Below are 25,200 nucleotides of genomic sequence, written 5' to 3'. Positions count from 1 at the left end.
CAGCCATTTCCCCTAAAAAAATTCTTCCGTATCTAGTCCTGTCTTGGCGCCTCCTCCTTGCGGCACCCACACGAGCACACGAACTCTTCCCCCTTCCCGCTCCTCTCTACGCGAGAGCCTTTGTAAAGGCAGGGACAGCGAGGGTGGGAACACAGCCCTCACTCCCGCTTCTCCCGAGCGTCCTCCCCTCCCCATCATCCGGGCCCTCTGGATCCCCCAGGTTTCTCTAATAAACCCTGCAGCTTCCACCTGGGAAGTCCGATTTCTCCCGGACCCTCCGGCTCCTCCCTCTCTCCCTTCTCAGGAAGGTTAGGGGACGAACAGTCTCTCCTGCCTGCACGAGGCTTCAGATTCCGCGTGCTTCTGTCCTTAGTGGTACCCGAGTAAGCGTCTTCCCACTCTCAGCTCTTTAGGGAAGGCACTGGACCTTACGCACCGCATCCACGATGGCAGGCAGAGCGCCGAGCTCATGGTAGACGCTTACTCGAAGCTCGTGGAGTTCTCGGTGTTGGTTAGTTGGGAAGTCCTAGAAAGAAAGCGCAGGAGGCTACGGCGGGAGACGCGGACGGGGGACGCGGGCGGGAGCGCGGGCCGCCCCGGGAACCGGCTGCGGGGTCCGAGGCCTGGCGCGGTGGGCGCCGCGGGGGATGGGCGCGGGCCGGCGCGGGGCCGGGGGGGCGGGGGGACTTCTGGTGGGGGGATGGGAGGACGGGGGATGGCGGGGGTGGGCTGGGCTGGGCTGGGCGGCGGGGGCGGGGAGGAGGCGGGCCCAGCGGCCGGGGAGGAAGGTGCGGCCGCTCTCGCCGCCACAGGCGCTGCGTGCGAGGCGAGGGGTAGCGGCGGCGGCTGGAGGTTCAGCGCCCGCGCGGGACGGAGTGACCCTAGCAACTTCTCCAAGTCGGCCGGCGCCGCCCCGCGTGACCCCGGGACCCCGCGGGAACGGCCGTGTCGCCGGTTCGGGCACGGGCGGGTGCCGGGCGCTCCACGCAGGTAAGGGGGGAGGCGGGGGCCGAGGCCGGACCCCGGCTCGGGGCGGGCGGCCCACCTCCTCGGCTTTGTTCGCCGCGCCCTCCGGCGCCTGCCCCGGGCGGTGAGCCGAGGGTTGCGGCTGCGGTCGCCGAGCCGGCACAACCCGGCGCATGGTGGCAGCTCCCTGGCGCGTCCCGGAACCCCGCGCAGCCTGGCCGGGCGGAGGAAACGCTTTCCAGATCACCGGCCCTCGCGGTGCCCCTGGGCCCGCCCGACCCCCGCGTTCGGGCTTCCGCGCCCCGAGCCCGGTCTCGTGGGTGCGGTGGCCCAGCGCCCTGGAAGGTCCTGGGGGAGCGGACCCTGCGCCCGCGGCTCAGGTCGCCGAGCCCGGGGGTCCCCCAAGCCCGGGGCCACCGGGCGGGAGGGGCAGGAGTCCCGCCGCTGCCCCCGCCCGGCTCTGCTCCGAGGGGCCCAGGTGCCAAGTTTCTGGGAAAGCCGACACGTCGTGTCGCAAACGGATCATATTTACCAAAAACAGTTTAGAAAGAAAAGAGGCCATTCTTCCAACAATTGACGGCCGGCAGCCGCTGTAAAGGTCCGGGGGTGGGGGGGGGTACGATTGCACGGCGTCGTTTCTCTTTAAGAAACGGTGAAACTTACCATGATGAGCTTCCATGCGTCTTCATACTTTTTAAAATAGCAAAATAGGGTAACTTTACTTAATTGGGGGGAGGGGAGGCTGCTTGGTCCTGAAGATATTTCCCTTCGCGTTGCCTCTGCGGGGGCCCTGTGAGAGGCTGCCTGGTGACAGTTGTAATCTAGGCAGCCTTGCGTCGCGGTAAGACCTTTATTCACTGTGTGGCCAAGGTTTGGGGGTTCTCTTCTCATGCTTATTCACCCGTTCTACCACCCGTCCCTCAAGTGCCGCTGGCATAATTATTGTAACGGACGGCACTTGGTAATCTCCAGTCCCTCTCCAGTAGATTTAAGCTGGAGGGTCTCTGATAAGTTTTTAAAGTCTTCCAAGTTTCTTACAGGTGCAGACCATATGCTATAAATATTTCAGACCTAAGCTCAATGAAAAGTGTCAATTTCTGGTCTTATCATTTGAGCATAACCAGTAGAACCTGTGTACGTACACACTTCAAAGCATCTTCTGGTATTCTTTAAGGTTTTTATATTCTAAAAATGTAGTATCAAGATTGGTGCTGTGCTGAAAGCAAACTTCTTTTCCTTTGGATTTTACCTGCTCAGCTTACAGGGTAAGACTTGTTGCTTTAGGGAATCAGAGCCCCTAATTACCTTGTGATTGGTAAATGTGAAAAAACAGGGCAAGGTATAATCCAAGAAGAGTTTATTATTTACAGCGGCAAAACGAGCCCCTAATGATCTCCGAATCCGGTTTTGACACCTTAATTTGCCATATAAAATGCTTCATCATCTGGCCCCTGCCTGCCTTTACAGCCTCCTCTCCTGACTCTTCCCCAGGTCTCGCCTCCCCCCTCCCCCTTACACACATACACACACACACACACACACACACACACACACACACACACAGCCAGCCTCATCAGACTCCTTCCAAGTTGTCATTTCCAGACCACTGTCTGGAATGAATGAGCATTCTGTTTATACTCTTCTCGCTCCACTTGTCCATCTGTTGGTTACTCACACGTCCTTCATGTGTCAGTCAGATGCATTCTCTAGTAAGCTCTCCTTCCTCATTATCACTCGGCAGTTAAGCTCTTTCTTCTCTAGTAGTCATCGTCTCTACTAGAACTGATTTTTTTTTAAACACCTCTGGCCATGCCACCTTGTAAAATTGTGAGTTGTTCACTGCACAGGGTCATCCTGTCCCGTGGGCAAGTGGAGGCTGAAATCCAATATACACTCCACTCACCAAGCCCCTGGTGCCCTGCTCTCTGCTGGAAGGGGCCACCTTTTCTAATTTACCCAACTCGACACCCATCACAGAGACTGACGGAGCAGAAGCTCAGTTAAGATTCCTTGAATGAGAGAAAAGAAAGCACCATCTCTACAGACGTCTAGAAAGAAGCCGAAGTTTAGGGGCAGATTCCTCACGTAAGTCAGGATATAGGAATGTGCTTTGGTTTGCTCTTATGTCTGGCTGGTTCAAGTGATTCTTGAACCAGCCAGACATAAGAGGTGTCTTATCCTTGATTACAGGGAAGAATCTGGGGCTGTAAATTCACAGGTGGGTATCCGAGATGTGTGCCAGCACGTGGTGGGCCTCCTCAGCTGACTGCCTTTCAAGGCTCTAAGGTTTATGCATCTAATCATGATTTGATGCGAGAGATAAGGGTATAAGACTCTTAAAAGTAAGGCTATAAAGAGCTTTGCTTACATGAACATGTGTTACTGCATTGGTTGAAGTGCCATTTTGTACACAAGCACCAGTCATCCTAAAGTGACATATCATAGAATTAAAAAAAGAATGTCAGAAAAGAAGGCGTTGAATCTAATTTATTTAGATGCTTCAAATGAGAGCGGCATTTAAGATTGCAGTTTACACATTACAGAAAATGCAGTTTTTATGTGAGGCAGTTTGCAAGCTCAGTTGGCTGTAAGGTTCTTAAAAATGCTCCAAATTTGTATGTAGTTTCAAACTTCTAACAATTTGTGGGCAATCTAGAGATATTTGTCAAGCTAAAATCTATATGTGGATCATCTCACCAAAATTTATAACATGGTGGTATAAAATCGTATACCATGGGCTTCCCTGGTGGCGCAGTGGTTGAGAGTCCGCCTGCCGATGCAGGGGACACGGGTTTGTGCCCCGGTCCGGGAAGATCCCACATGCCGCGGAGCGGCTGGGCCCGTGAGCCATGGCCGCTGAGCCTGCGCGTCCGGAGCCTGTGCTCCGCAACGGGAGAGGCCACAGCAGTGAGAGGCCCGTGTGCCGCAAAAAAAAAAAAAAAAAAAAAAATCGTATACCATTAAACATCAAAAGAACTTGACAGTTGTATGGAATCCTGGACTCTCTAGAATTCATAGCATAGAATAAGTTTAAAGATAATATAGATCAATTATCCCATTTTATAGGTAAGGAAAAGTAGTACCAGGGACCTGTCCAAGGTCACAGAGCTTAGGTAGGAGCTCAGCCAAGGTGAGCACTCAGATTCCCTGGCTCTTAGTTCATTGCTTTATTTATTCAAGTGCTTTTATGTATTCAAGCTTCTGTATGTTCCATTGTTGGCTTCAGTTGGGAAATCTTGAAGGTATAGACTAATTATATCTCAGGGAAAGGGAAGATTCCCAGCACCAAACACAATGCCTTGTGTGAAGTAGCCAGGTGATAACTATTTGCTGAATGAAGGAATGAACGAACGAGCCAGTTGAAAGCTTACTTATTTAAAGTAATTACTTGATATAGCACAAACCAAAGTCCTTTGGAGTCCATTATAGTGGAATTTGGCCTATGTGTTTGTATTCCTTAAATGCAATAAAAATGTTAGATAAATTTGATGGAAGAGATGGGTAAGAGGGCTTCCCTGGTGGCGCAGTGGTTGAGAGTCCTCCTGCTGATGCAGGGGACGCGGGTTCGTGTCCCGGTCTGGGAGGATCCCACATGCCGCGGAGCGGCTGGGCCCGTGAGCCATGGCCACTGAGCCTGCGCGTCCGGAGCCTGTGCTCCGCAAAGGGAGAGGCCACAGCAGTGAGAGGCCCGTGTACCGCAAAAAAAAAAAAAAAAAAAAAAGAGATGGGTAAGAAATGTTTTCTGTAAAAGAAGCCAGAACTCCTGACAGAGAGGCATCAGTAGAAAAACTCAGGATATGGAATCAGTAGGTTTGTCCACAGACCAGCCTTGATTCTGCAAGCCTTGGATATCACCAGCCTCAGTTTCTTCCTGTAACCTCCTGAGTCGCACAGTTGTTAGAAGCATCGAATGAGCTCACACGTGTGAAAGCACTTTGCAAACTTTAGAACACTGAAGGGTTAGACTGTGTGGTGGGAAGTGCTCTCCAGGCACTGTGCTGGCTTTCTGTATGCATCACCCCGTTTATTCCTCTGAGTAGAGCAGCAAGGCTCTCGTGGAATGAGGAGGAAACCGAAGCCTAAACAAGTGTCCCTCCACATGGAACAGGTATTTGGTGACCCCTAAAGTGTATTAAGTATCTTGAGTCTCTGGACTTGAGTAAAGGACTTTCTTCAAGTGGAGAAGAAAGACAAGTGACATAAAAGCAAGTCACTTTGGCTTTAGGCAGAGGAACGATTTGCATTTTCGACCAGTCCCTCTTTAGAGTGTGGTGAGTGGATTTAAGAAAACAAGACCGCCAGAAAGATGGTCAGTTGTAATCGTGCAGATGGTCAAAGGCAGCTGGACTGGGCAGTGGGAAAACACAAGGGGACGGAGTCCTGAGATCTGAAGGAGGTGGGATGGACTTGGCGAGGAAGAGTGTGGTGGGCAGGCGGCAGTGGATCCAGTTAAGGATGTTCACAGACCTCAGCAATGCCGAAGGAGAAGGCTGGGGACCTGTGGGGGCCCCTCACCCAAGTTCACACAGTTAGGAAGTCGCACAGCTGAGATTCACCCAGGTCTGTCTGACTGCGTGTTCCTTCCTCTCTCCCATTCTGTCTCAACTGTTAGCATGTCTCCAATCGTAAATGCATCGAGGATTTTAATAAAAAAACAACGTAGAATTTGAAAGCTTTTATGAGTTAGTTCAGAATTTTAAGAAAGAACAAAAAGTGCCCCTTCCGAAGCCCTCCCACAGACTGAGGTCAGGAGACATAGGCTGGTGCTCGAGAAGTTTCCCTGCCAGGAGCGTGTAATGTATTTCCTATCTTGGATTCCGTCTGGCCTGGGATCCGGCCCACTCCTCTCCAGGCATTCCATCCAGCTGGAAATGGGTCTGCTTCGTTTCCATTTAGGAGGTTTGCAGATTGAGTAACAGAATCTGGACTGCAGCTTTCATTGTGTTTTTGTGGTGTTGGATTACAAGGTTTCTTTTAAATTCACGGTTAGATTTCTGAATGTGTCTCTCGGACATGGTTCTTTAAGAGTTCCCATTACTAAGTGATTCCTTTGCATTGGGAATAGGATGGAAAACTAGCATTTTGTCATCAGTAGTTTGGGAAATGGCATATAGAAAATAAGCTTGGAGATCTTCTCAAACTGGTAAAAGTTAAGGATTCCCCAAATCTTTTAGCCTTTAAAATATAGTGATGAATTTTTGTGCAGTATTTTGTTATCATTTTTTAAAAATTTTATTATTTAGTTTTTGCTACATTGGGTGTTTGTTGCTGCACGCGGGCTTTCTCTGGTTGCGGCGAGTGGGGGCTACTCTTCGTTGCAGTGTGCAGGCTTCTTGCGGTGGCTTCTCTTGTTGCGGAGCACAAGGCACGCGGCTTCAGTAGTTGTGGCTCACGGGCTTAGTTGCTCCGCGGCATGTGGGATCTTCCTGGACCAGGGCTCCACCCGTGTCCCCTGCATTGGCAGGCGGATTCTTAACCACTGTGCCACCAGGGAAGCCCCTGTTATCATTTTAAAAATTCAAAATAGCTTTGTCTTGTAAAGAGTGTTCTGTGCCTCAGGATTTACATCTGAAAGGAGGGTGACAGCAGTGCTTTCCTCATAGAAGATTATTTGGAGAATTGAGAAATTAATGAGCTAATTAACATAATGTGCTTAGAACCCTACCTGCCAGGATGAGAGTTCAGGAAGTGTTAGTTGTTCTTCCCTCCCTGTAGATCAGATCTGGCTGTATCAAATTATGTAAAATAAGGATGGTGAGCAGGATGGAGCTGGGAGTTGGGCTGGCAAAGTAGAGGCCATACTCTGTTCCTTTTCCTTTGCTTTGCACTGTTCTCTCTGTCCTTCCCTTTGATGGTTCTTCCCCATTTGGTCAGCTGTTCATCATTTTTTATTGAGACTCAGCGAAGCCTTTCCTCTGAGTGTGAAGCACTCTTTCTTGTGCTTCCAGGCACTTGGTCCTATGTGGTCTGTATCAGTTGTGGCATTCATCGTGGGATATTTAGTTGTGGGCAATTTCTCCATCACACAGGGAGTGCTTTGCTTATTTTCTTTTTGTACCTCTTCCAGGGCCAGCATGGTGCCTTCGTGGCTGTTCTTAAATGGTGGTCGATAGAATGCAGGAAGTGCTCATTGAAATTGTTTTTAAATTGCTACGTGTTTGAAATTGTTTGGTGATTATGAAGTTGAGTGACCCTTTGCCAAATATTTGACTCTTTATCAATAATAAAGTGATAAAAAAATAAAGGTTTCTCCATCTGAAGTGTGGAGTAGTAGCAATATCGTTATACTGAGTATTAATCTAGACTCTGGTCTGGAATACACCTTTTACTCATTTGGCAACTTGGCTAAACCTTTGAGGGCCTTAGATTCTTCAGGGAGAAAATAAAATTATTCTCTAATGAGTCCCAATGTCTTCTGGCAGCAGAGGCATCAAATTCTTCTCATTAACCTTCCTCATCAGGCCTCATGCCAGGGCTTGGTTGATAGAATAACAGTCACATTTACCCTTACCACTCTGGATAACCATGAGGCTTTTTTTTTTTTTTTTTTTTTTTCGGTACGTGGGCCTCTCACTGTTGTGGCCCCTCCCACCGCGGAGCACAGGCTCCGGACGCACAGGCTCAGTGGCCATGGCTCACGGGCCCAGCCGCTCTGCGGCATGTGGGATCTTCCCGGACCGGGGCTCGAACCCGTGTCCCCTGCATCGGCAGGCGGACTCTCAACCACTGCGCCACCAGGGAAGCCCCATGAGGCTTGTTTAAAATGGATTTTATACTTTCATAAGAGAGCATTTATACATATGAACAGAAACCAAGGAAGAACACGTCCGGAATACACTGAAATGAATTAAGTTATCCTTTGTGCTGGTGGCATTTGAAACTTGTGGAATCAGTACCTACCGTATGAAAACATGAAGCCTTGATGCATGTTAGCCAAATCAGAAACCAGAATATTTACCCATTGAACGGGTCCATTTTGAACTTTCCCTCTGGAAGATCCTAATCATTCTATGAAACCATAGTCATCTGTAGTAACTCTCCCTTCACAACTGTCTGTTGAACTTCTCATTGGGAAGTGCACTGCATATCATGTGGGCAAATAACTTCATTTTACATAAGATGTAAAAGAAAATGAGAAATACCATGGACTGGATCCATTCATTATGTATACACCAACCCCTGCTAGCAGGTCACTTTTTAAAAAATCAGAATTTTATTATTATAACTGGAGAGCACTGGTTTCCTCAGCCTGCTAGGTTCATCTTAAATGTCATCCTTCTGAAGCTCTCCCTGATCTTCTCCTAACCCCTCATTTTTTCTTGAAATGTAATGCTATGTCCTCACCATTCTTGGGGTTCATCTTCTGAATGGCTGCATTGCCCACACAATGGCTGTATATGTGTTTGCATCCTCTCCCTGCCCCCAGTTGGATTCCTTATTAACTATATAAAAGTGATCATTCCATAAGGTTTGCTGTTTGTGGTGTTTTGGGACACGTATGACTTTTATCAGTGCCTCCACTTTTTTTTTCCATTCTGATAGGCAACGAGGAGTTAACTATTTGAAAGGTATTTGTATGTGTTTGATTGAATTGTTCTTGGTATTGGTCCAGTCAGAGGTAATAATCCAAGTAGTCAAGATACTGTTTTGGAAGAAAACAAAACAAAACTGGAATTCTGGGTTTTGGGTAGATATAAGAGCTCTGCATTTTGGGTAGTTTTGCCAAAAATAGCTGTGTGATCTTGAACAAAACATGACATTCTCTCTGGATTTCCATTGCTTAATTTGGACTTTGGTGGTCAGGGGAGTCATATTGGACTAAATGACTTTTAGGGATCCTTTCAGTTACAAAAGTCAATGATTCTGTGCAGCAGTAGGATATAAGAAAGCGGAGGAAAAATTTATAAAAATTTAAAAGTAGTGTATTTACAATATGCTGTTAGCTCACTGGCATTTGAGCCTTACTGGATGACAGATAACCGTCGCCCAACACTAGTAAGGAGGGCAGTGCTGGTGAACACGTAGGGTCTTGGTAAATCCAGAATGTGTGATGAGACATTGCTGGGAGGTAATTATCTGTGATCTTGGGGGCTGTGGATAATATGGATTTCAAGGCCTCTGGAACTGGGTGGAGGGGAATTCAGTGTTGAAATAGAAGAATGCCTGGGGAAGAAACTGAGAGATCAGTGCTGTATTGGAGGTGGTGAAGGGAGAGCGGGGCAGGCATAGAATATATGAAGCAGAAAGTAGCCATGTAGTATATATATAAACAGAGTAGCCATGTAGACTAGATGTAGAACAAAATAGCCATGTAGAGTATAGGTAAACAGAGTAGCCATGTAGAATATAGAACAAAGTAGCTATGTAGAATATATGTTGAACAAAGTAGCCACATAGAATATATATAAAGTAATAGTAACCATGTAATAGACTATATGTAGAGCAAAGTAGCTACATAGAATAGATATAAACAGTAGCCACATAGAATATTTGTGGAACAAAGTAGCCATGTAGACTATATAGAAGAAAGTGGCCACACTAGGTCCAAGGTAAAGCTGTATGAGAATGTTGGTAAAATGATGGCACTGCTGAGTCTTAATATGACAGACTGTGAAGAGGATCCAGAAGAGAATTTAGAGTTAATGGTCAAGTCTTGTTACCTTCACTTACAGATGGAGAAGATGAAGCCAGTGATGGGAGTTCTCAACCTTGGATTTGTATAAATACCACTTTGGGAGCCTGTTAAAATGCAGGTTTCTGAAAGTCACCCTGAGATGATGATTCTGGAGGTCTAGGGTGCAGTCAGTCAGGCACAGCAGGTGTGGCTGGTGGCTCTTTGATTGTACATTGAAAAACTCTGCCCTTCAGGTGAGACTGGCCCTCTTAGGACACTCAGCTTGGAGAGGAAGCGTGCAGAGCTGAACCCAGATCTTCTTTCCCACGTCTTTCTGCCGCAGGATCGCCATTTGAAATGGCTCCTATAGGACTGTCAGAACCTAACCATGTTAATTTTTGCCGGGGATGGGCAAGAGATTCGGAGGTTAGCCCCAGAGAAGTGCAGTGCAGTTTGCCTTGTTTCAGACTGATCCATGATTTGTGTTTTGACAGGCACTGTTTTTTTTTTTTTTTTTTGCGGTACGCGGGCCTCTCACTGGTGTGGCCTCTCCCGTTGCGGAGCACAGGCTCCGGACGCGCAGGCTCAGCGGCCACGGCTCACGGGCCCAGCTGCTCCGTGGCATGTGGGATCTTCCCGGACCGGGGCACGAACCCGTGTCCCCTGCATCGGCAGGCGGACTCTCAACCACTGCACCACCAGGGAAGCCCGACAGGCACTGTTTTTAAAAAGAAACATCAGGTCCCTAAAGAAAAAAATTGTTAAGTATATTAATTATAAGCATATTAATAGTGAAAAGCAGCAGGGAAGATTTCAATCTACATAGAAACATCTACTTTGTGATGACTATGAATGAGGAAGCATTTCCATCTCTTCGGTAAGTCATTTCCTAAGAAATACTCACAGGCAGTGTTTTGCTTAGTTGTATTTCAGCTTTCCATGTAATAGGAATTTAAAAATGACTTGTCTTTAGAAATTTAGAGATGTCACTAAATTCAACTGTAATAAGTTCCACCTCAGTCATTCGTGTAAATGTGTGAGGAAATTGAGTCCAGAAGGGTGGTTGACATTGCTGAAGTCTTGGTGTGTTTTGAGAGGAGAATGTCATTGTAGTATGGCATTTTCTGAAAACCTGTCTGTCACAGAAGCAAAATTTTGATGGCTTGATAAATCTCATTAGTTAGAAAATTCACTAAAACTTGAATGGTACATACAGAGCTGGCAGCCAGCATTTGGAATTTTCAGCAAATCAGTCAATGGGTAGTTCTGAAAATGGATGGGCACATCCACATTTTGTTAACATTAAATAACACCTCACATAATTGTCCTGTTGTCTAAAGGAGAACCTTTAAACATTTGTAGAGTGCATTAAAAATTCTTGAATAATTTCAAAATGTAAAAGTACATTTATATTTGTGTGCAGTAGAAGAGATGACAAACTTTAAAAAAAATTGTAAATAGTGGTGATACAGACATGAGGGTTTATAGTCATGCATATTCAAAATGTTGTGGTCCCAAATCACAAACTGTGCTATATTCCCTTAATAGTTATATATCAATAAGCATTCTAGAGCAGAATAAACTTTAGAAATCATCTAATTCAACCCATTTTTCAGAAGAGAAGCTTGATGTTTTGGGAAAGTTAAATGTTTTAATTCCCCATTGGAAGAAGTTAATGGTAAGCAGAGCGAGGCCAACGTTCCAGAATTCTTTACTCTAGAATTTTTCTCTGTGCTTAAAAATTAGGAGGACATGTTAGGAGGAGTGCATCAAAAAACCATGAAATGTTTTAGGTTTTCTATGGGAAAGGAAGCTAAACCTACGAAATTTTGGAGTTAGCAAAGGCAATAACAACTTATTAGCTTGTGTACTTTAGAGCCTGCCCAAAGGAATGTACAACTTTACATGGAGAGAATGGCCTACAACTGGAGCTTATTATGTGGTTTACAACGGATTGTGTCATCTGTACAAAGATAAATAGACCTTTTCCTAATTAGGTGTGAGTGGGAGATTTGAGGGTACTGTATACATTATTTGAGCTGAAAGGAATCTTAGAAGCAATCTAGTTCACACCTTTATTTTGTGTAAGAGGAAACATAGCTTTGTCCTGCCTTTCTGTTATAAATAACTATGATTTTTTGATAATAATTGTTTTAAAACAAAAAAACTGACATCTTTAAAGTGTATCAACTTGTATTATAAACAAAATAATTATAAAACAGATGTCCATGAAATTCAAAATACATTTTGGGCTTGATTATATCCAAACAATGGAAGAAGTTAGTAATGTGTCTACAAAGATGGTAGTTTGGGGCCTACGATTGACTTTCTATTGGAAGACAGTGGGCCATGCTTCCAAATGCACCCTCGATTATAAGGGCAGGTACCTGCAGCCTTGCAATGACGGCAACCAAGAGAAGAAAACTTACTGTTTAGTCAAACAGAAATCATGCTTAAATTGTGGCCTGAAGTCTGGTTCTCAAGTCTGTGTCTTCGCTGAATTAGTGTGTGGGTTTCTGCAAGTACATGCAAACAGGTAGGAGCTTGGGTGGGGGTGGGCGTAGGGAGATGCTGCTAAGAGATGAAGAAAGCTCTACCTATCAAAGAGTTATTATTGCAAGGTATTCCGTTATCCCAAGTAAATGAGCAAAGCCCGTGGCAGTGTTTATGTTCTTTGTTAGCCAATCACTACTCACATTACTCAATTCGGGAAGTTAGCTAAAACGCTGCTTCTTCCTCATGTGCACCTTCCCCTTCCCCCATTCTGCCAGCCTCTCCACTTTAGTGTATCCTTACTTTTCAAGATGAAGGTTCATCTCGTGAGTGCTTAATAAAGACTAGTTGAAAAGATTTTACTTCGTAAAGGAAAAGTGAGTAACAGGTTCAAATAGGTTGATTCTAACGGTAATGCCTCATAGTTTGTGATGTTGAAGCTTCATGTAATTTCTCATTTGGCGTTCTCAAAAATTGTTAAAATCGCATGAAATTGAGATGTGGCTTATGACTGATAGCTAACCTGCATGGTGCCTCTTCCATGGTTATTTTGCAGAAGGTCAGCAAGTTCACCTGTGTAGATGGCTGACCTATGCCGCTAACTGCACAGAGTTCGAGGTACAGCGAAATCAATTATCAAAGGCTGGGGCGAGCAGTAGTCATGTTCCTACTTATTCTGAGGTATCCGAACCAGGTTTTCCTGGAAAGAGCTGTCTCATAGTTTAATAATCCTCCCGTGTTTCATCACTTTGTCTCTTTGGTCCTCTTTTCAGTGGGTATTGGTCACTGACAGTCCAGGGTACCACGATCCTGGTTTTCTGGGAACAAGTTTCTTAGCATTGCTCAGCCCTTTTGAGGTTTAAACCTCTAAAATACTAGTAAACTCTGCTCTCTTGAATTATTCTTTGAAAACATGGAAACTTTTTTTTTCACATCTTTATTGGAGTATAAATGCTTTACAATGTTGTGTTAGTTTCTACTGTACAACAAAGTGAATCAGCTATATGTATATATATCCCCATATCCCCTCCCTCTTGAGCCTCCCTATCCCACCCCTCTAGGTGGTCACAAAGCACCGAGCTGATCTCGCTCTTCTATGCAGCAGCTTCCCACTAGCTATTTTACATTTGGTAGTAGAGTCGGTGCTACTCTATCACTTCATCCCAGCTTCCCCTTCCCCCAGCCCCGTGCCCTCAAGTCCATTCTCTATGTCTGCGTCTTTATTGCTGCCCTGCCACTAGGTTCATCAGTACCACTTTTTAAAATGCCATATATATGCATTAGCATACAGTCTTTGTGTTTCTCTTTCTGACTTACTTCACTCTGTATGACAGACTCTAGGTCCATCTACCTCACTACAAATAACTCAGTTTTGTTCCTTTTTATAGCGGGGTAATATTGCCTTGTATATATGTGCCACATCTTCTTTATCCATTCATCTGTTGATAGACATTTAGGTTGCTTTCATGTCCTGGCTATTGTAAATAGAGCTGCAGTGAACATTGTGGTGCATGTCTCTCTTTGAATTATCGTCTTCTCAGGGTATATGCCCAGTAGTGGGATTGCTGGGTCGTGTGGTAGTTCTATTTTTAGTTTTTGCAAGGAACCTCCATACTGTTCTCTCCATAGTGGCTGTGTCAGTCTACATTCCCACCAACAGTTCAGGAGGGTTCCCTTTTCTCCACACCCTCTCCAGCGTTTATTGTTTCTAGATTTTTTGATGATGGCCATTCTGACTGGTGTGAGGTGATACCTCACTGTGGTTTTGATTTTGCATTTCTCTAATAATTAATGATGTTGAGCATCTTTTCATGTATTTGTTGGTCATGTGTATATCTTCTTTGGAGAAATGTCTATTTAGGTCTTCCTCCCATTTTTGGATTGGGTTTTTTTTTGTGTGTGTGTGTGTGATATTGAGCTGCATGAGCTGCTTGTATATTTTGGAGATTAATCCTTTGTCAGGTGCTTCGTTTGCAAATATTTTCTCCCATACTGAGGGTTGTCTTTTCGTCTTGTTTATGGTTTCCCTTGCTGTGCAAACGCTTTTAAGTTTCATTAGGTCCCATTTGTTTGGTTTTGTTTTTATTTACATTACTCTAGGAGGTGGGTCAAAAAGGATCTTGCTGTGATTTATGTCATAGAGTGTTCTGCCTATGTTTTCCTCTAAGAGTTTTATAGTGTCTGGCCTTCAATTTAGGTCTTTAATCGATTTTGAGTTTATTTTTATGTATGGTGTTAGGGGGTGTTCTAATTTCATTCTTTTACGTGAAGCCGTCCAGTTTTCCCAGCACCACTTATTGTAGAGGCTGTCTTTTCTCCATTGTATATTCTTGCCTCCTTTGTCAAAGATAGGTGACCATATGTGCGTGGGTTTATCTCTGGGCTTTCTGTTCTGTTCCATTGATCTATATTTCTGTCTTTGTGCCAGTACAATACTATCTTGATGTCTGTAGCTTTGTAGTATAGTCTGAAGTCAGGGAGCCTGATTCCTCCAGCTGTGTTTTCTTTCTTAAGATTACTTTGGCTATTCGGGGTCCTTTGTGTTTCCATACAAATTGTAAAATTTCTTGTTCTAGTTCTTGTGAAAAATGCCAGTGGTAATTTGCTAGGGATTGCATTGAAGCTGTAGATTGCTTTGGGTGGTATAGTCATTTTCACAGTATTGATTCTTCTGATCCAGGAGCATGGTATATCTCTCCATCTGTTTATATTATGTTTGATTTCTTTTTTTAAAAAAAAGTTATTTATTTATTTTTGGCTGCATTGGGTCTTTGTTGCTGAGCGCAGGCTTTCTCTAGTTGTGGTGAGCGGGGGCTACTCTTCGTTGCAGTGCACGGGCTTCTCATTGCGGTGGCTTACCTTGTTGCACAGCATGGGGTCTAGGCACGCAGCATGCAGCCTCAGTAGTTGTGGCATGCAGGCCCTAGAGTGCATGGGCTCCAGTAGTTGTGGCGCACGGGCTTAGTTGCTCCGCGGCATGTGGGATCTTCCCGGACCAGCGCTCGAACCTGTGTCCCCTGCATTGGCAGGCAGTTCTTTACCACTGCACCACCAGGGAGGTCCCTCTTGTGTATCTTTTTGTCTTGTTCCCCTGGAGTGGAGATGGAAGACATCCCTGGGGTCTCTCTGAAGAACCTAAAACAGTGACAAATCCAACGGAAGAGATGATTTCTAAGGCTCCGGGCGTTTGTCGTTTTCCCTTTGATTCTGCATACTCTTGAAACCGCACACTATTACTTAAAGAGTTGGACAAGTCTAACCAAGAGACTTAACTCTAAGGTTGTGCTTCTTTTTTACATAGGAGACTGTGTTTAGGCTATGTAAATAGGCAGGAAGTGAGTCTGAGACTTTCATGGTAATATAAAAGATTTACAGCTCATTTCAGGTGAGGAATGGGGAAATTCTAGTAAGAAAGGAAATGGGTGGAGGGTAGGGGGACGACTTGGGTAACAGGGATGTGCCTTACTGCCTTTGGGTTCAGCAGGTGTGTGTAATTGAATTGAAGGTGTTCTTGTAAGTCTGATGGTCATGCCTAAAATTAGATTTCAGGATCTTTACTGGAAAATAGATAAGAAGGAGACGTCTTAGTGAACGTCTTAATGAAAAGAATGAAAGATCCCAGACGTCACAACTGTCCAGAGATGTCTGCCTATTGCTCTTCATTCCTTTTGTCAGCCACTTTATGGAAACCCTAAAGCCAGCGTTAAGGGAAACGGTGAATTAACTTTAACTTGACTGTGGTACTCAGTGAGTCTCTGTTCTGGGTTTCTCGAAACCTTTACTTTTACTCTTCTTCCTTGGTTCATTCTCCTTAGAAGAAAAGATCTAAATAGAAAGAAACTAAATATCCATAAGAATGGAACAGTCTCTGCCGTTGATTCAGTGGAAAATCCAGGAGCAGACACTGCAGAAGTGCCCAGCCTTTTGAATAAAACAGTGTTTTTCAGACAAGTCACAGGTAGTGACATCAGTTTAGTGGTTAGTTTTGTTTTTAATTCTAGTGATAAACTTTTTAAAAAATTCCAGTAACTTTCTGACATTTTTTTTGGACTAAGACCCATATTAAGACACACATGAGATGGAATGACATAGCATAATATTGAATAGAAAGTATCTAAATATATTTTAGGCATGTAATTACCACCCTGCTAACTGTGGGATGTAGCTTCAGAAATACATCACGTGCTTTCTGGATTATTTCTGTGCCTTCAACATAATATGTGCTTACTGTGAATTTATGGAGGATGTACTATTAAAATTTCTCTTTTAAATGTTAAGTGTTAGAGTTAACATTTGATCAGAAGGCCTGGGGGGTAATCCTTGACAATGTACCAAACATGGATTTTATAGTACATCTTGTAAATGAAAGAAAGAAAAGTTAAAAAAAAAAAGAAAGTATCTAAATATATTACATGTAGCAAGGATATTGTTTCTTGAAACTTTTGTTTTAGTTTAATATATATTTGTGTGTGTATATATATATACATATATACATACACACACATATGGATGTATATAGGGATGTATATATATGATATAGATAGGTAGGTAGATAGGGGAGATATATATATATATAGTATTAGTTGAAGGTCTTCAGAAAAGCAGAATCAATAGGATGTGTCTATATATAGAAAGAATTTTGTAATAAGGAACTGGCTGCATGTGATCATGGAGGCCAGCAAGTCCAAAATCTCAGTTTGGGCAGACAGCCCGGAGACTCAGCCTGGTTCAGATGAAGTTTGCAGGCAGTCTGCTGGAGAACTCCCTCTTGCTCCGGCTGGTCTTTTTGTTCTTAGTCAGGCCTTCAGCTGATGGGATGCGGCCCACCCACATTATGGAGAGCAGTTTGTTTCATTGACAGTTCACCGATTTAAATGTTAATCTCATTCGCAAACACTGTCCAAGTTAACAAATAAAATGCATCATCACATATAGGTATACTAAGCCACAAGGCAAAATATGTCTTACCCATCAAAGTTAAATACACACAGCCATCTATATATATAGGGATAAATGTCCCTCAGTATATAGGGCTCTCTCTACACACTCGCACAGGCATGTGTATGCACCTGTGTGCATTCACACATGATATCCACTCTAGGAATCTCTCTCTGTGTCTCTCTCTTTCTGTCTCTCTCGATATCTCTAGAAAGGTTGGTAGGTAGATTAGATGGATAGATACGGATGGATGCATGGCTCATTAGCTAGATACCTCTAGAATATCTCTGAAGCAGAAACATTTAGCTAAAGCAGAGGTTTTCAGTCTGGGGAGAAGGGTCTTCTTAATCACCTGGGGAGTGTTTCTAAAATGTGTATGTATGTGCTGCAGCCCTTTCTTGTTTCTCCTTGAAGAATGAATCTTAAAAAGGGATGAGGGGGAGGGGAGATAGGAAGTAGCAAACTGTTTTTTGAAAAAGTTTGATGGACTGAAGTGAAGACAAGACTGGCGCTCTGAGAGTGGACTTTTAGGCGTCAACCCGCAGGTGGGAGATGATGTGCTCTTGGGGGCTCTGGGCTGAGGTCCCTGTGGTCTCAGGAGCTTGGATAGCGACACATGGTACCTGGTGCTTCTGGAAGTTGACAGACACTCTGATATTTGCTTCGCTCTTAACCATATAGAAACAAGTGCCACTTTACCAGCCCTCCACACGTTCCCTAGATGTTAGTGTTCCTGCCAAGTGACTGAAAATACAGTTGACCCTTGAATAACATGGGTTTGAACTGTGCAGGTCCATTTCTATGCAGATTTTTTTTCAATCGATGTGCACTGCAGTACTGCACTCTCCACAGTTGGTTGAATCCGTGGATGTGGGACCACAGATGGAGGGCTGATTGTAAAGTTATACAGGGAGTTTTGACTGCGTGGGGTTGGCGCCCCTACCCCTTGGGTTGTTCAAGGGTCAAATGTGTATGTGACGATCATACCTACGGTTTCTCTCAGCCTGTGCCCTCTACTCCTGGGATACCCATGACCATCTTTAAAATTTTACAGTTGTGTTATTATAATCTTTTGTGGACTTCCCTGGTGGTGCAGTGGTAAAGAATCTACCCGCCAGTGCAGGGGACACAGGTTCGATCTCTGGTCTGGGAAGATCCCACATGCCGCAGAGCAGCTAAGCCTGCGAGCCGCAGCTACTGAAGCCCGCGCGCCTAGAGCCCATGCTCCGCCACAAGAGAAGCCTGCGCACCGCAACGAAGAGTAGCCCCTGCTCGCCGCAACTAGAGAAAGCCCACGCACAGCAATGAAGACCCAACACAGCCCTAAATAAATAAATAGATAAATAAATAATAAATAAATAAAATCTTTTGAAATGTTATAAACATACCCTTTGAATCACAGGTGACCAGCTTTGTTCTGGGTGGAGTTTCCCTAGAGATGGGGCCTGGAGGATCTGGGAGATACTGTTATACACATAAATCAACACGTTTTTCATTTTTCTAAGCCTGGGAAGGAGGTTAAAAAAATTAATTAAATTTGGAAGCAGTTATTTTCAGGCCATATTTATGTTAGGTGAGCACTTCATGACCTCCTTAGGTATTGCAGGTAGCCGCTCAATTTGTAAGACGTAGTTGTCATAAAGGGGTGGGAGTGTCACTGTGGAACTGACATTAGTTAGAAAACCTTTGGACAGGTGCTCATTTAGTCTATGCCTCATCTGTTGCATTAAAAGCTCTCTCTCGGCCCTGACCATAGACCTGCTGCATTCTGAGTGTGTCAACTTAAGATTCAAATGAACTGAATTGAGACGGTGTGGCTTTTCAGATTTTCTTATATTAAAATGATTGGGTGTGAAATATTTATTTTGAAAAATGTAGGTAGTCATCAGTCACTCCCAGCGCTGGACTGAAATGGCGTATCTTCAGAGCATACTTTCTTGGGTCAGTTGATCCATCTTTCTCCTCAGAGGTGTGTCTGACAGTGGTCTGCCTTATGAGTAGTACATAATTTAAACATGTGCTAAGCATAATTTTAGTTCCTTTGGGATCACCCTCAGTTTTTATACCTTATCTGTCTCTGAAATCCATTTAATTACAACTGTTTTGATATTCGGCCAAGTCACTAAAACCAGTGAACTCTCCCTGGGGAGACAGTAAATTTTTGATTGGCATACCAGTAAAAATGGAATTCTTCTGCAAACAGACACTTTTTCAGGATTATTCTTATATATGCATGGGGAAATTGGCAGCCTTGTGATACTTTTGGAGGGGTTCTGGTGGGTAGCAAATGGTGCATAGCTACTGTGTGCTTGGAAAATGTTAACAAGAGGCTCAGCTTTTCTGAATGTGTGTTTTGGCTTTTTGAGATAGCTTCTATGCAGGAAGAAACTTCTTTTAAAACCAAATGTAGACTCTGGACTTGCTCCAAGTGGAGTATTGTAAATATATCAAAGCTGATACTGTACTGAATTTCTTTATAGAAAGAAAAAAAAGGAGTGGTTAATAAATAACATATAGTGTTTGAGTAGAGCCTGCAAATTCAAGGATATCATCTTTTCTTCTGGCCAGTTTAACAAATGTTTTATGTTCGTCCTTTCCCCTACTCCCCACCAACCCACCCCCTATATCATCCTGTTCACTTTCTACTGTACAGATCTTCACCTGAGGGCCACAGTTCTCATCCTGTTCTTTGGTGTGAGATTTCACTGAGGAAGAGGAAGATAATCCTTACATATTTTGATTTTTTTCCTCCCTTTGAGCTTTAGATTGAATATAGACTTAAAAAAAAATGTAATTTTTTCTACCTCTGTGTTGGGTGGGTGGGATGTTAAAAACAAAAGCAGAGTCACAACCGAAGCCCTCTAAGTCATGATTCTGTAATATACATAGTGATCTTTCACAGAAGTCACCGCAGGACAGCTTGTGATGCTGTCACAGATTAGTACACACATCCCCACATTAAAATCTCACACTGCTTTGGAGTCCCTCATCTGTTTGAATCTGAAAATACCAGGAGAGACCTTCGAGTGAGCCCTGACTCACTTAACACGACAGAGGGGAGAGAGGATCAGCTGCTTGCCCAGCTTCTCCCACCTGGGGAGCCTGGACAGCTGCGAGGGCATCTGAGTTTCTGCTCATCTCTTCTCTCGCTCTTCACGCCTTGGGGCTGGCCCCGCCTCGGGCTCGAGGCCCCAGGCTTTCTCTGTGCATAAGACACCCCTCACATCCCCTGAGTGCAGCTGGGGTTTGGGGTCCGCAGCCAGTTGAGTTGGTCTGTGCCACTAAGGGGGTGTGTGCCATAGGTAATCCACAAAGCAGGTCATAAAATAGCTACAAATTCCCCGTGTTCAGAGTTTGGCAAAGAGTTTTATCTCTTTTGCTTTAAAATGTTTGCCTGAGAGAGCTCTGTTGTTGTTGGTTTTATTTTTTAGGTTTTTTGGTTTGTTTTTGCCATGCTGAAGGGTTTGCAGGTTCTTAGTTCCCTGGCCAGGGTTAGAACCTGTGCCCCCTGCAGTGGAAGCATGGAGTCCTAACCACTGGACCGCCAGGGAACTCCTAAGAGCTCTGTATTTTGCAAATGGCATGCTGTGAGAGGCTGAGGAACTAAGGGAAGAGAAGAAAGGCCTGGTTACTAACATGTGCTACATCTCTTGTGTCAGGCACTGTGCTAGGGCTTTTAAAATTCATGCTGCCGACAAGTATGTGAAAAGGATATTGGCAATCCCTATTGTAGATGAGGGTACAGAGGCACAGAGCTGGGATTGGGTCCCAGTCCGGCTGACTTCATACCTTTTCTCCTGGTTTTTTCTTGAGAGGGGGCAGGGTGGAAGGCACACGTGCATTTTACAAGCCATATGGAATTCTGAAGCGCCGCTTGGCTCTGACAGCTGTTTCAATTATCTGTGACACTGCATCCAACATTAGCATGTATGATTGATTGTTGACAGTTCCCATCAGAAGAGGCTGGAGTCCTGGTCGCTGGAGCAGCGCTCACAGAGTTTTTCCAAAGTGCTAAGTGTGATTGAAACTTGGATTCTAATCGTTCTTGCTAGGCTAGAAAACATGGAAGACACTGTTAGGCAGGCTTTTTTTTTTTTTAAAACAACTTAGGTGGAGCAGATCATTATTTTGTTTGCTTTGACACAAATGATGTGGGGACCTTTTCCACGTACCAGAATTCAGAAAATCTGTTGTAACTAATCTCATGGTCTTCATATTGCATTTCTATCCATTTTTTGCCCTTGACAATACATGTCTTCATCCTTTATTTCATTTCCTAGGTATATGTTTCATCTCCCTAGTTAGTATTTGTACTCTCTGAGGTCACTGAGCTTGTCTCTTTATTTCTTATTATATTTCCTCAATTACTCAGGACAAAGTTTAACTCATAGGCATCAACTGAAGGTTTATTAAGTAGTCATTTTCATTGTTTCATTTTCAAATGACTAATTGAAACATAAATTATTATTACAAATAGTTTTTGAGTTTTGTCCCTTCAGGTTTCATTTAGTAAGTTTTGTTTAGTTCACACCAGTGGACTTTTTTTTTCCTACTATAGGGTAATATAATAGAACTCCCGGTCTCTTGCTGAGTTTTATTGACAGTCATTTATGAATATCTGGTTCGTGAAACTCTATCATGAGACAGATGTGATTGTAAAACGACTCTGGTATCTGTATAAATGTAGGATGCTCTTGACTGGCGGATGATTTTCCTGTTTTACTGTCTTTAGTTTTTGGGCATTTTGAAGTGTACACATACGTCTTATTGTAGTTTCTGTCAGTTTATATAATATGTTTCATTTACTCATCCAATTTCTTTTACCTAATATTTTTTCTATTTAATGTTAAGAGAGAGAAAGACATTTCCTTGGCAGTGCCAGGGAGGCAGAGGGAATTCCAGTCTGCATCCGTTTACCTTTTCTTTTCCTTCTCCACGAATTCTTCTCCTATCTGAAAAGGATCTCCCTCAAGGCTACCAGACCTGCTCCTGTTGAGTTTGGAGCATAAGAGGTTGTCAGTGGAAAGGCTGGGCAGTAGATTGGAACAGAGCTTAGAAGGTCGTGACAGTGTGGTTAGGTTGGGCTCAACTTGGCGAACAGCCGGGGCGGCATCGGAGGGTTGGATTGACAGGGTCGGGGGTGTGTGCTGGAGCTGGGGGGTGTGAGCCAGGCTGTTGCAGGCATCCTGGTGATCTGTGAGGAGAGTCTTCACCCACTGGATAAGAGAACAGAGAACTGCCAAGACTGGGCAACTGGCTGGATATGGGGGCAAAGTGTTGGGAAGAGTAAAGTATGATGTTCAGGTCTGGGTACCTGTGGTAAAGATGGTGCTGTTGAGAGCACAGGGGGAGGGATAGGTTTGGAGCAAGTCAAGGAGAATTTGGAGATGGTCCTCCTGATTTTTGAGGTATCGGTAGGCACTGTGTTCCATGAACAGTTAGAAATGTCCCCCGAAGAGTTAGAAATCTGGAGCTCGAGAGAGACGTCTTGGCTGGCTTTGTAGATCTGGATTCAGCTCCTAGAAATGATGGCTAAACCCTGTGCAAGAATGAGATTGTCAGAGAACAGCATGTGAAGAGGAGAGGAAAGGACAGAGAGGCAGCCTTGTTTTGTGTTTAATTTTTGGAGGTAAAATAAGACAGGAGTCAGAGGAGGTGGCTCAGAAAGGGCTGCCAGAGAAGGGAGTTAATTTCCTGAGTGACATGGAGCAGGGTGGGCGGTGAGGGAGAGTTTTTCAGCTTTGTGTATAGCAGATCATCAGACTGGCAAACGGTTTTAAAGTGACACTATCTCCTGCTGGCAGGAATGCTGGGGAAAGGCAGTCTTCCAGCGTCACTGGTGGGAATAGCCACTGTGGAAAGAGTTCTGGCGGAGTCTATTAAAATTTAAAACGCATATAGCCTTTGACCCACCAGTGCCCACCCCCGCCCCGAACTCTATCCCATAGAAATAAAAGCAGCTGTATGTAATTTGTTTGTACAAGAATATTTATTACTGCGTTGTTTGTAGTGGCAAAGAACTGGAAAGTAAGTGGATGCTTTCAACAGGGGAATGGTCGGATAAAATGTGGCACATCCATGCCTTGGGTTTCTGTACCACTTGACTTGGAAGGATTCCCATGAGAAAAGGAGAGGCAAGGAACCATGCATAATAGGATCCTGATTGTGGAGGATATAAAATGATTTAAAATAATCTTGTATATATGTTAATGCCGCTTGGAAAGAGAGAAGTTGGTACTATGGGTGGAGGTGGGTGGGAGGTAAATAAAAAACAAGACTGCTTACAAAATGTCTAAGAAAAAACATTGTGAAAAATCACGTGTGTGTGTACGTATAGACAGATGGGAGAAGGATGGTCACCAGAATGTTACAGGTGAGTATCTCGGAGTGTGGAGATGTTGTTCTTTACTTTCTTCCTTATGAGTTCTCTGCGTTGGTTGCAAATCAATGAGAAAAGGGCATTGAATTTAGAGTTTAGAAATCACTGGAAACTTTTCCAAGAGCAGTTGGGAATGGAAGCCCCATTTCTTGCTGTGAGGAGTAGTGACAAAGTGGAGATAGTGAAGGGGTGCTTTTTTTACAAAGAAATTTTGAGGGAAAGATCTTCGGCAACAAAAAAGAAAAATGGTGGTTTGAGCGGGTGACAGGGCTGAGAGAGGCTTGTCCAGTGCAGGGGAAATGCGGGCGAGTTTGGAAGCAGCCGCATTGGAAATGGAGGGGCTGAAGTGCAGGTGGCCACGGGGAGTGGACAGTGGTGCATCTGGGTCAGGAGCCCAGGAGCGTGGCCTGGGCAGTGCGGGCATGGCTTTTGGGGCTGGCAGCAGGCAGGCCAGGTGAACAGACAGAGCTTTGGAGAAAGGCAGTTGAGGAAAGGTGTTTTTAAAATAATACAGGAGGCAGAGTTATGGCTGAGCATCAGGGGCTTTTAGGGTCGCTTTGGGTACTTTGGTAGATGCAAAAGTTTGGGACAGCCTCTGTAGGAGATGCTAGAAAATTCGTATCACGTCAGTAATCACAGTGGGAAGCGGCAGAGGGGCTGTGGGAAAGTTAGAGAACTAGACTTCCTAGACATCTCCACCCCAAAGGCAGTAACACTTAAAGGCAGTCTGCAGGGCCACCGGCCAGGCCAGGAGCAGGGGTGGGAGATGGGCTTTGGAATTTACTTCCGTGGAGGGGAGAAATAAAGCTTATCCAGGGAAATTAAGAGGCCAACGGGCTTCCAGTTGGTGATGATGTCATCATGGAAATGGCTGGGAATGAATAGTGCCCAAGTGATAGAGGGAGACGAGGTGGGTCAGCCGGGCCCCTCAGAAAGGGGCTGAAGGAGGAGGGACCCAGTGAGGGAGGTGAAGGGGCATTTGGTGGGGAATCCGGGGAGCGGCAGCCCCTGAGAGCCTGCGATCTCGGGGCTGGGGCAGTAGCTTGAGTGTTTGGTACAAAGACCTTACTTTATCTCATCTGTTCTAGAACATCACCGATTTCCTTTCATTCCTGAACAGATAAAGTCCAAACCCAGCCTGACTTTTTAAGCCCTCTCTTTAGGATTTCTCGAAGTCCTTGCTTTGACCTAATTGGTTTAGTCACTACCCTCCCGGAACAGAAAAACCCCAAACCCGCTCCTGGCTGATTTGCCTCTAGACTTGCCGTGTCTTCGTCAGTAGCCACTAGTCACGTGTGGCCAGCGCAACTCAGGTGTGCTCTTAAGTGCAAAGTCCACACCCGCTGGGTTTTGAGAACTTCGTGGGGAAAAAAAAATGGACTACCTCATTAATAATTTTTATGTTGTTTTCATGTTAACATGATAATAATTTGGATATGTTGGATTCAAAGAGATTATTTAAATCAATCTCACCTGCATCTTTTTTGCTTTTTTCAAAATAGTTTCTAGAAAATGCAGTTACATGCTCAGCTAACATTTTACCTCTGTTGGGTCGCCCAGCTCTGGGCCTGGGCGGGTGCATTTTCCCTCTGCTGGGTGCCTTCCCAGTTACTGCCCACTTCTCTGTCTTTCCGTGCCTCAAGCGCAACTTGAGTCTCTCTTCTCCAGTCTGTGACTCTTTCTGTCCGGCCTCTTATCACTTACTCCTAGCTCAGGTTGGGAATGTCCCAGGTTTCTTGTTGTACCTTTATTTGAAATCTGCTTGCAAGCATTTCTCGTCTCGCTTCCTAGCAGATAAGACTGGCATTGC

At 44.7% G+C, this 25,200-nt stretch overlaps 1 protein-coding gene across 4 annotated transcripts in view; it reads left to right on the top strand.

Moving 5' to 3' along the window:
• The first annotated feature begins 808 nt into the window (after positions 1-808).
• The window catches only part of TIAM2 (TIAM Rac1 associated GEF 2), a 230,115-nt gene continuing 205,723 nt past the window's right edge, over positions 809-25,200 (top strand). For 3 of the 4 annotated variants that reach the window (XM_032651228.1, XM_032651229.1, XM_032651224.1), the window contains exon 1: positions 875-990. The gene's annotated coding sequence lies outside the window, so the exon portion shown is untranslated. Of the gene's footprint in view, positions 991-25,200 lie in introns of all 4 variants that reach the window. The other variant, XM_032651230.1, reaches the window with a different exon arrangement.

Source organism: Phocoena sinus, chromosome 12, assembly GCF_008692025.1.
Source record: "Phocoena sinus isolate mPhoSin1 chromosome 12, mPhoSin1.pri, whole genome shotgun sequence".
Classification (NCBI taxonomy): Eukaryota; Metazoa; Chordata; class Mammalia; order Artiodactyla; family Phocoenidae; genus Phocoena; species Phocoena sinus.
This window is presented reverse-complemented; position numbering and strand designations above follow the sequence as displayed.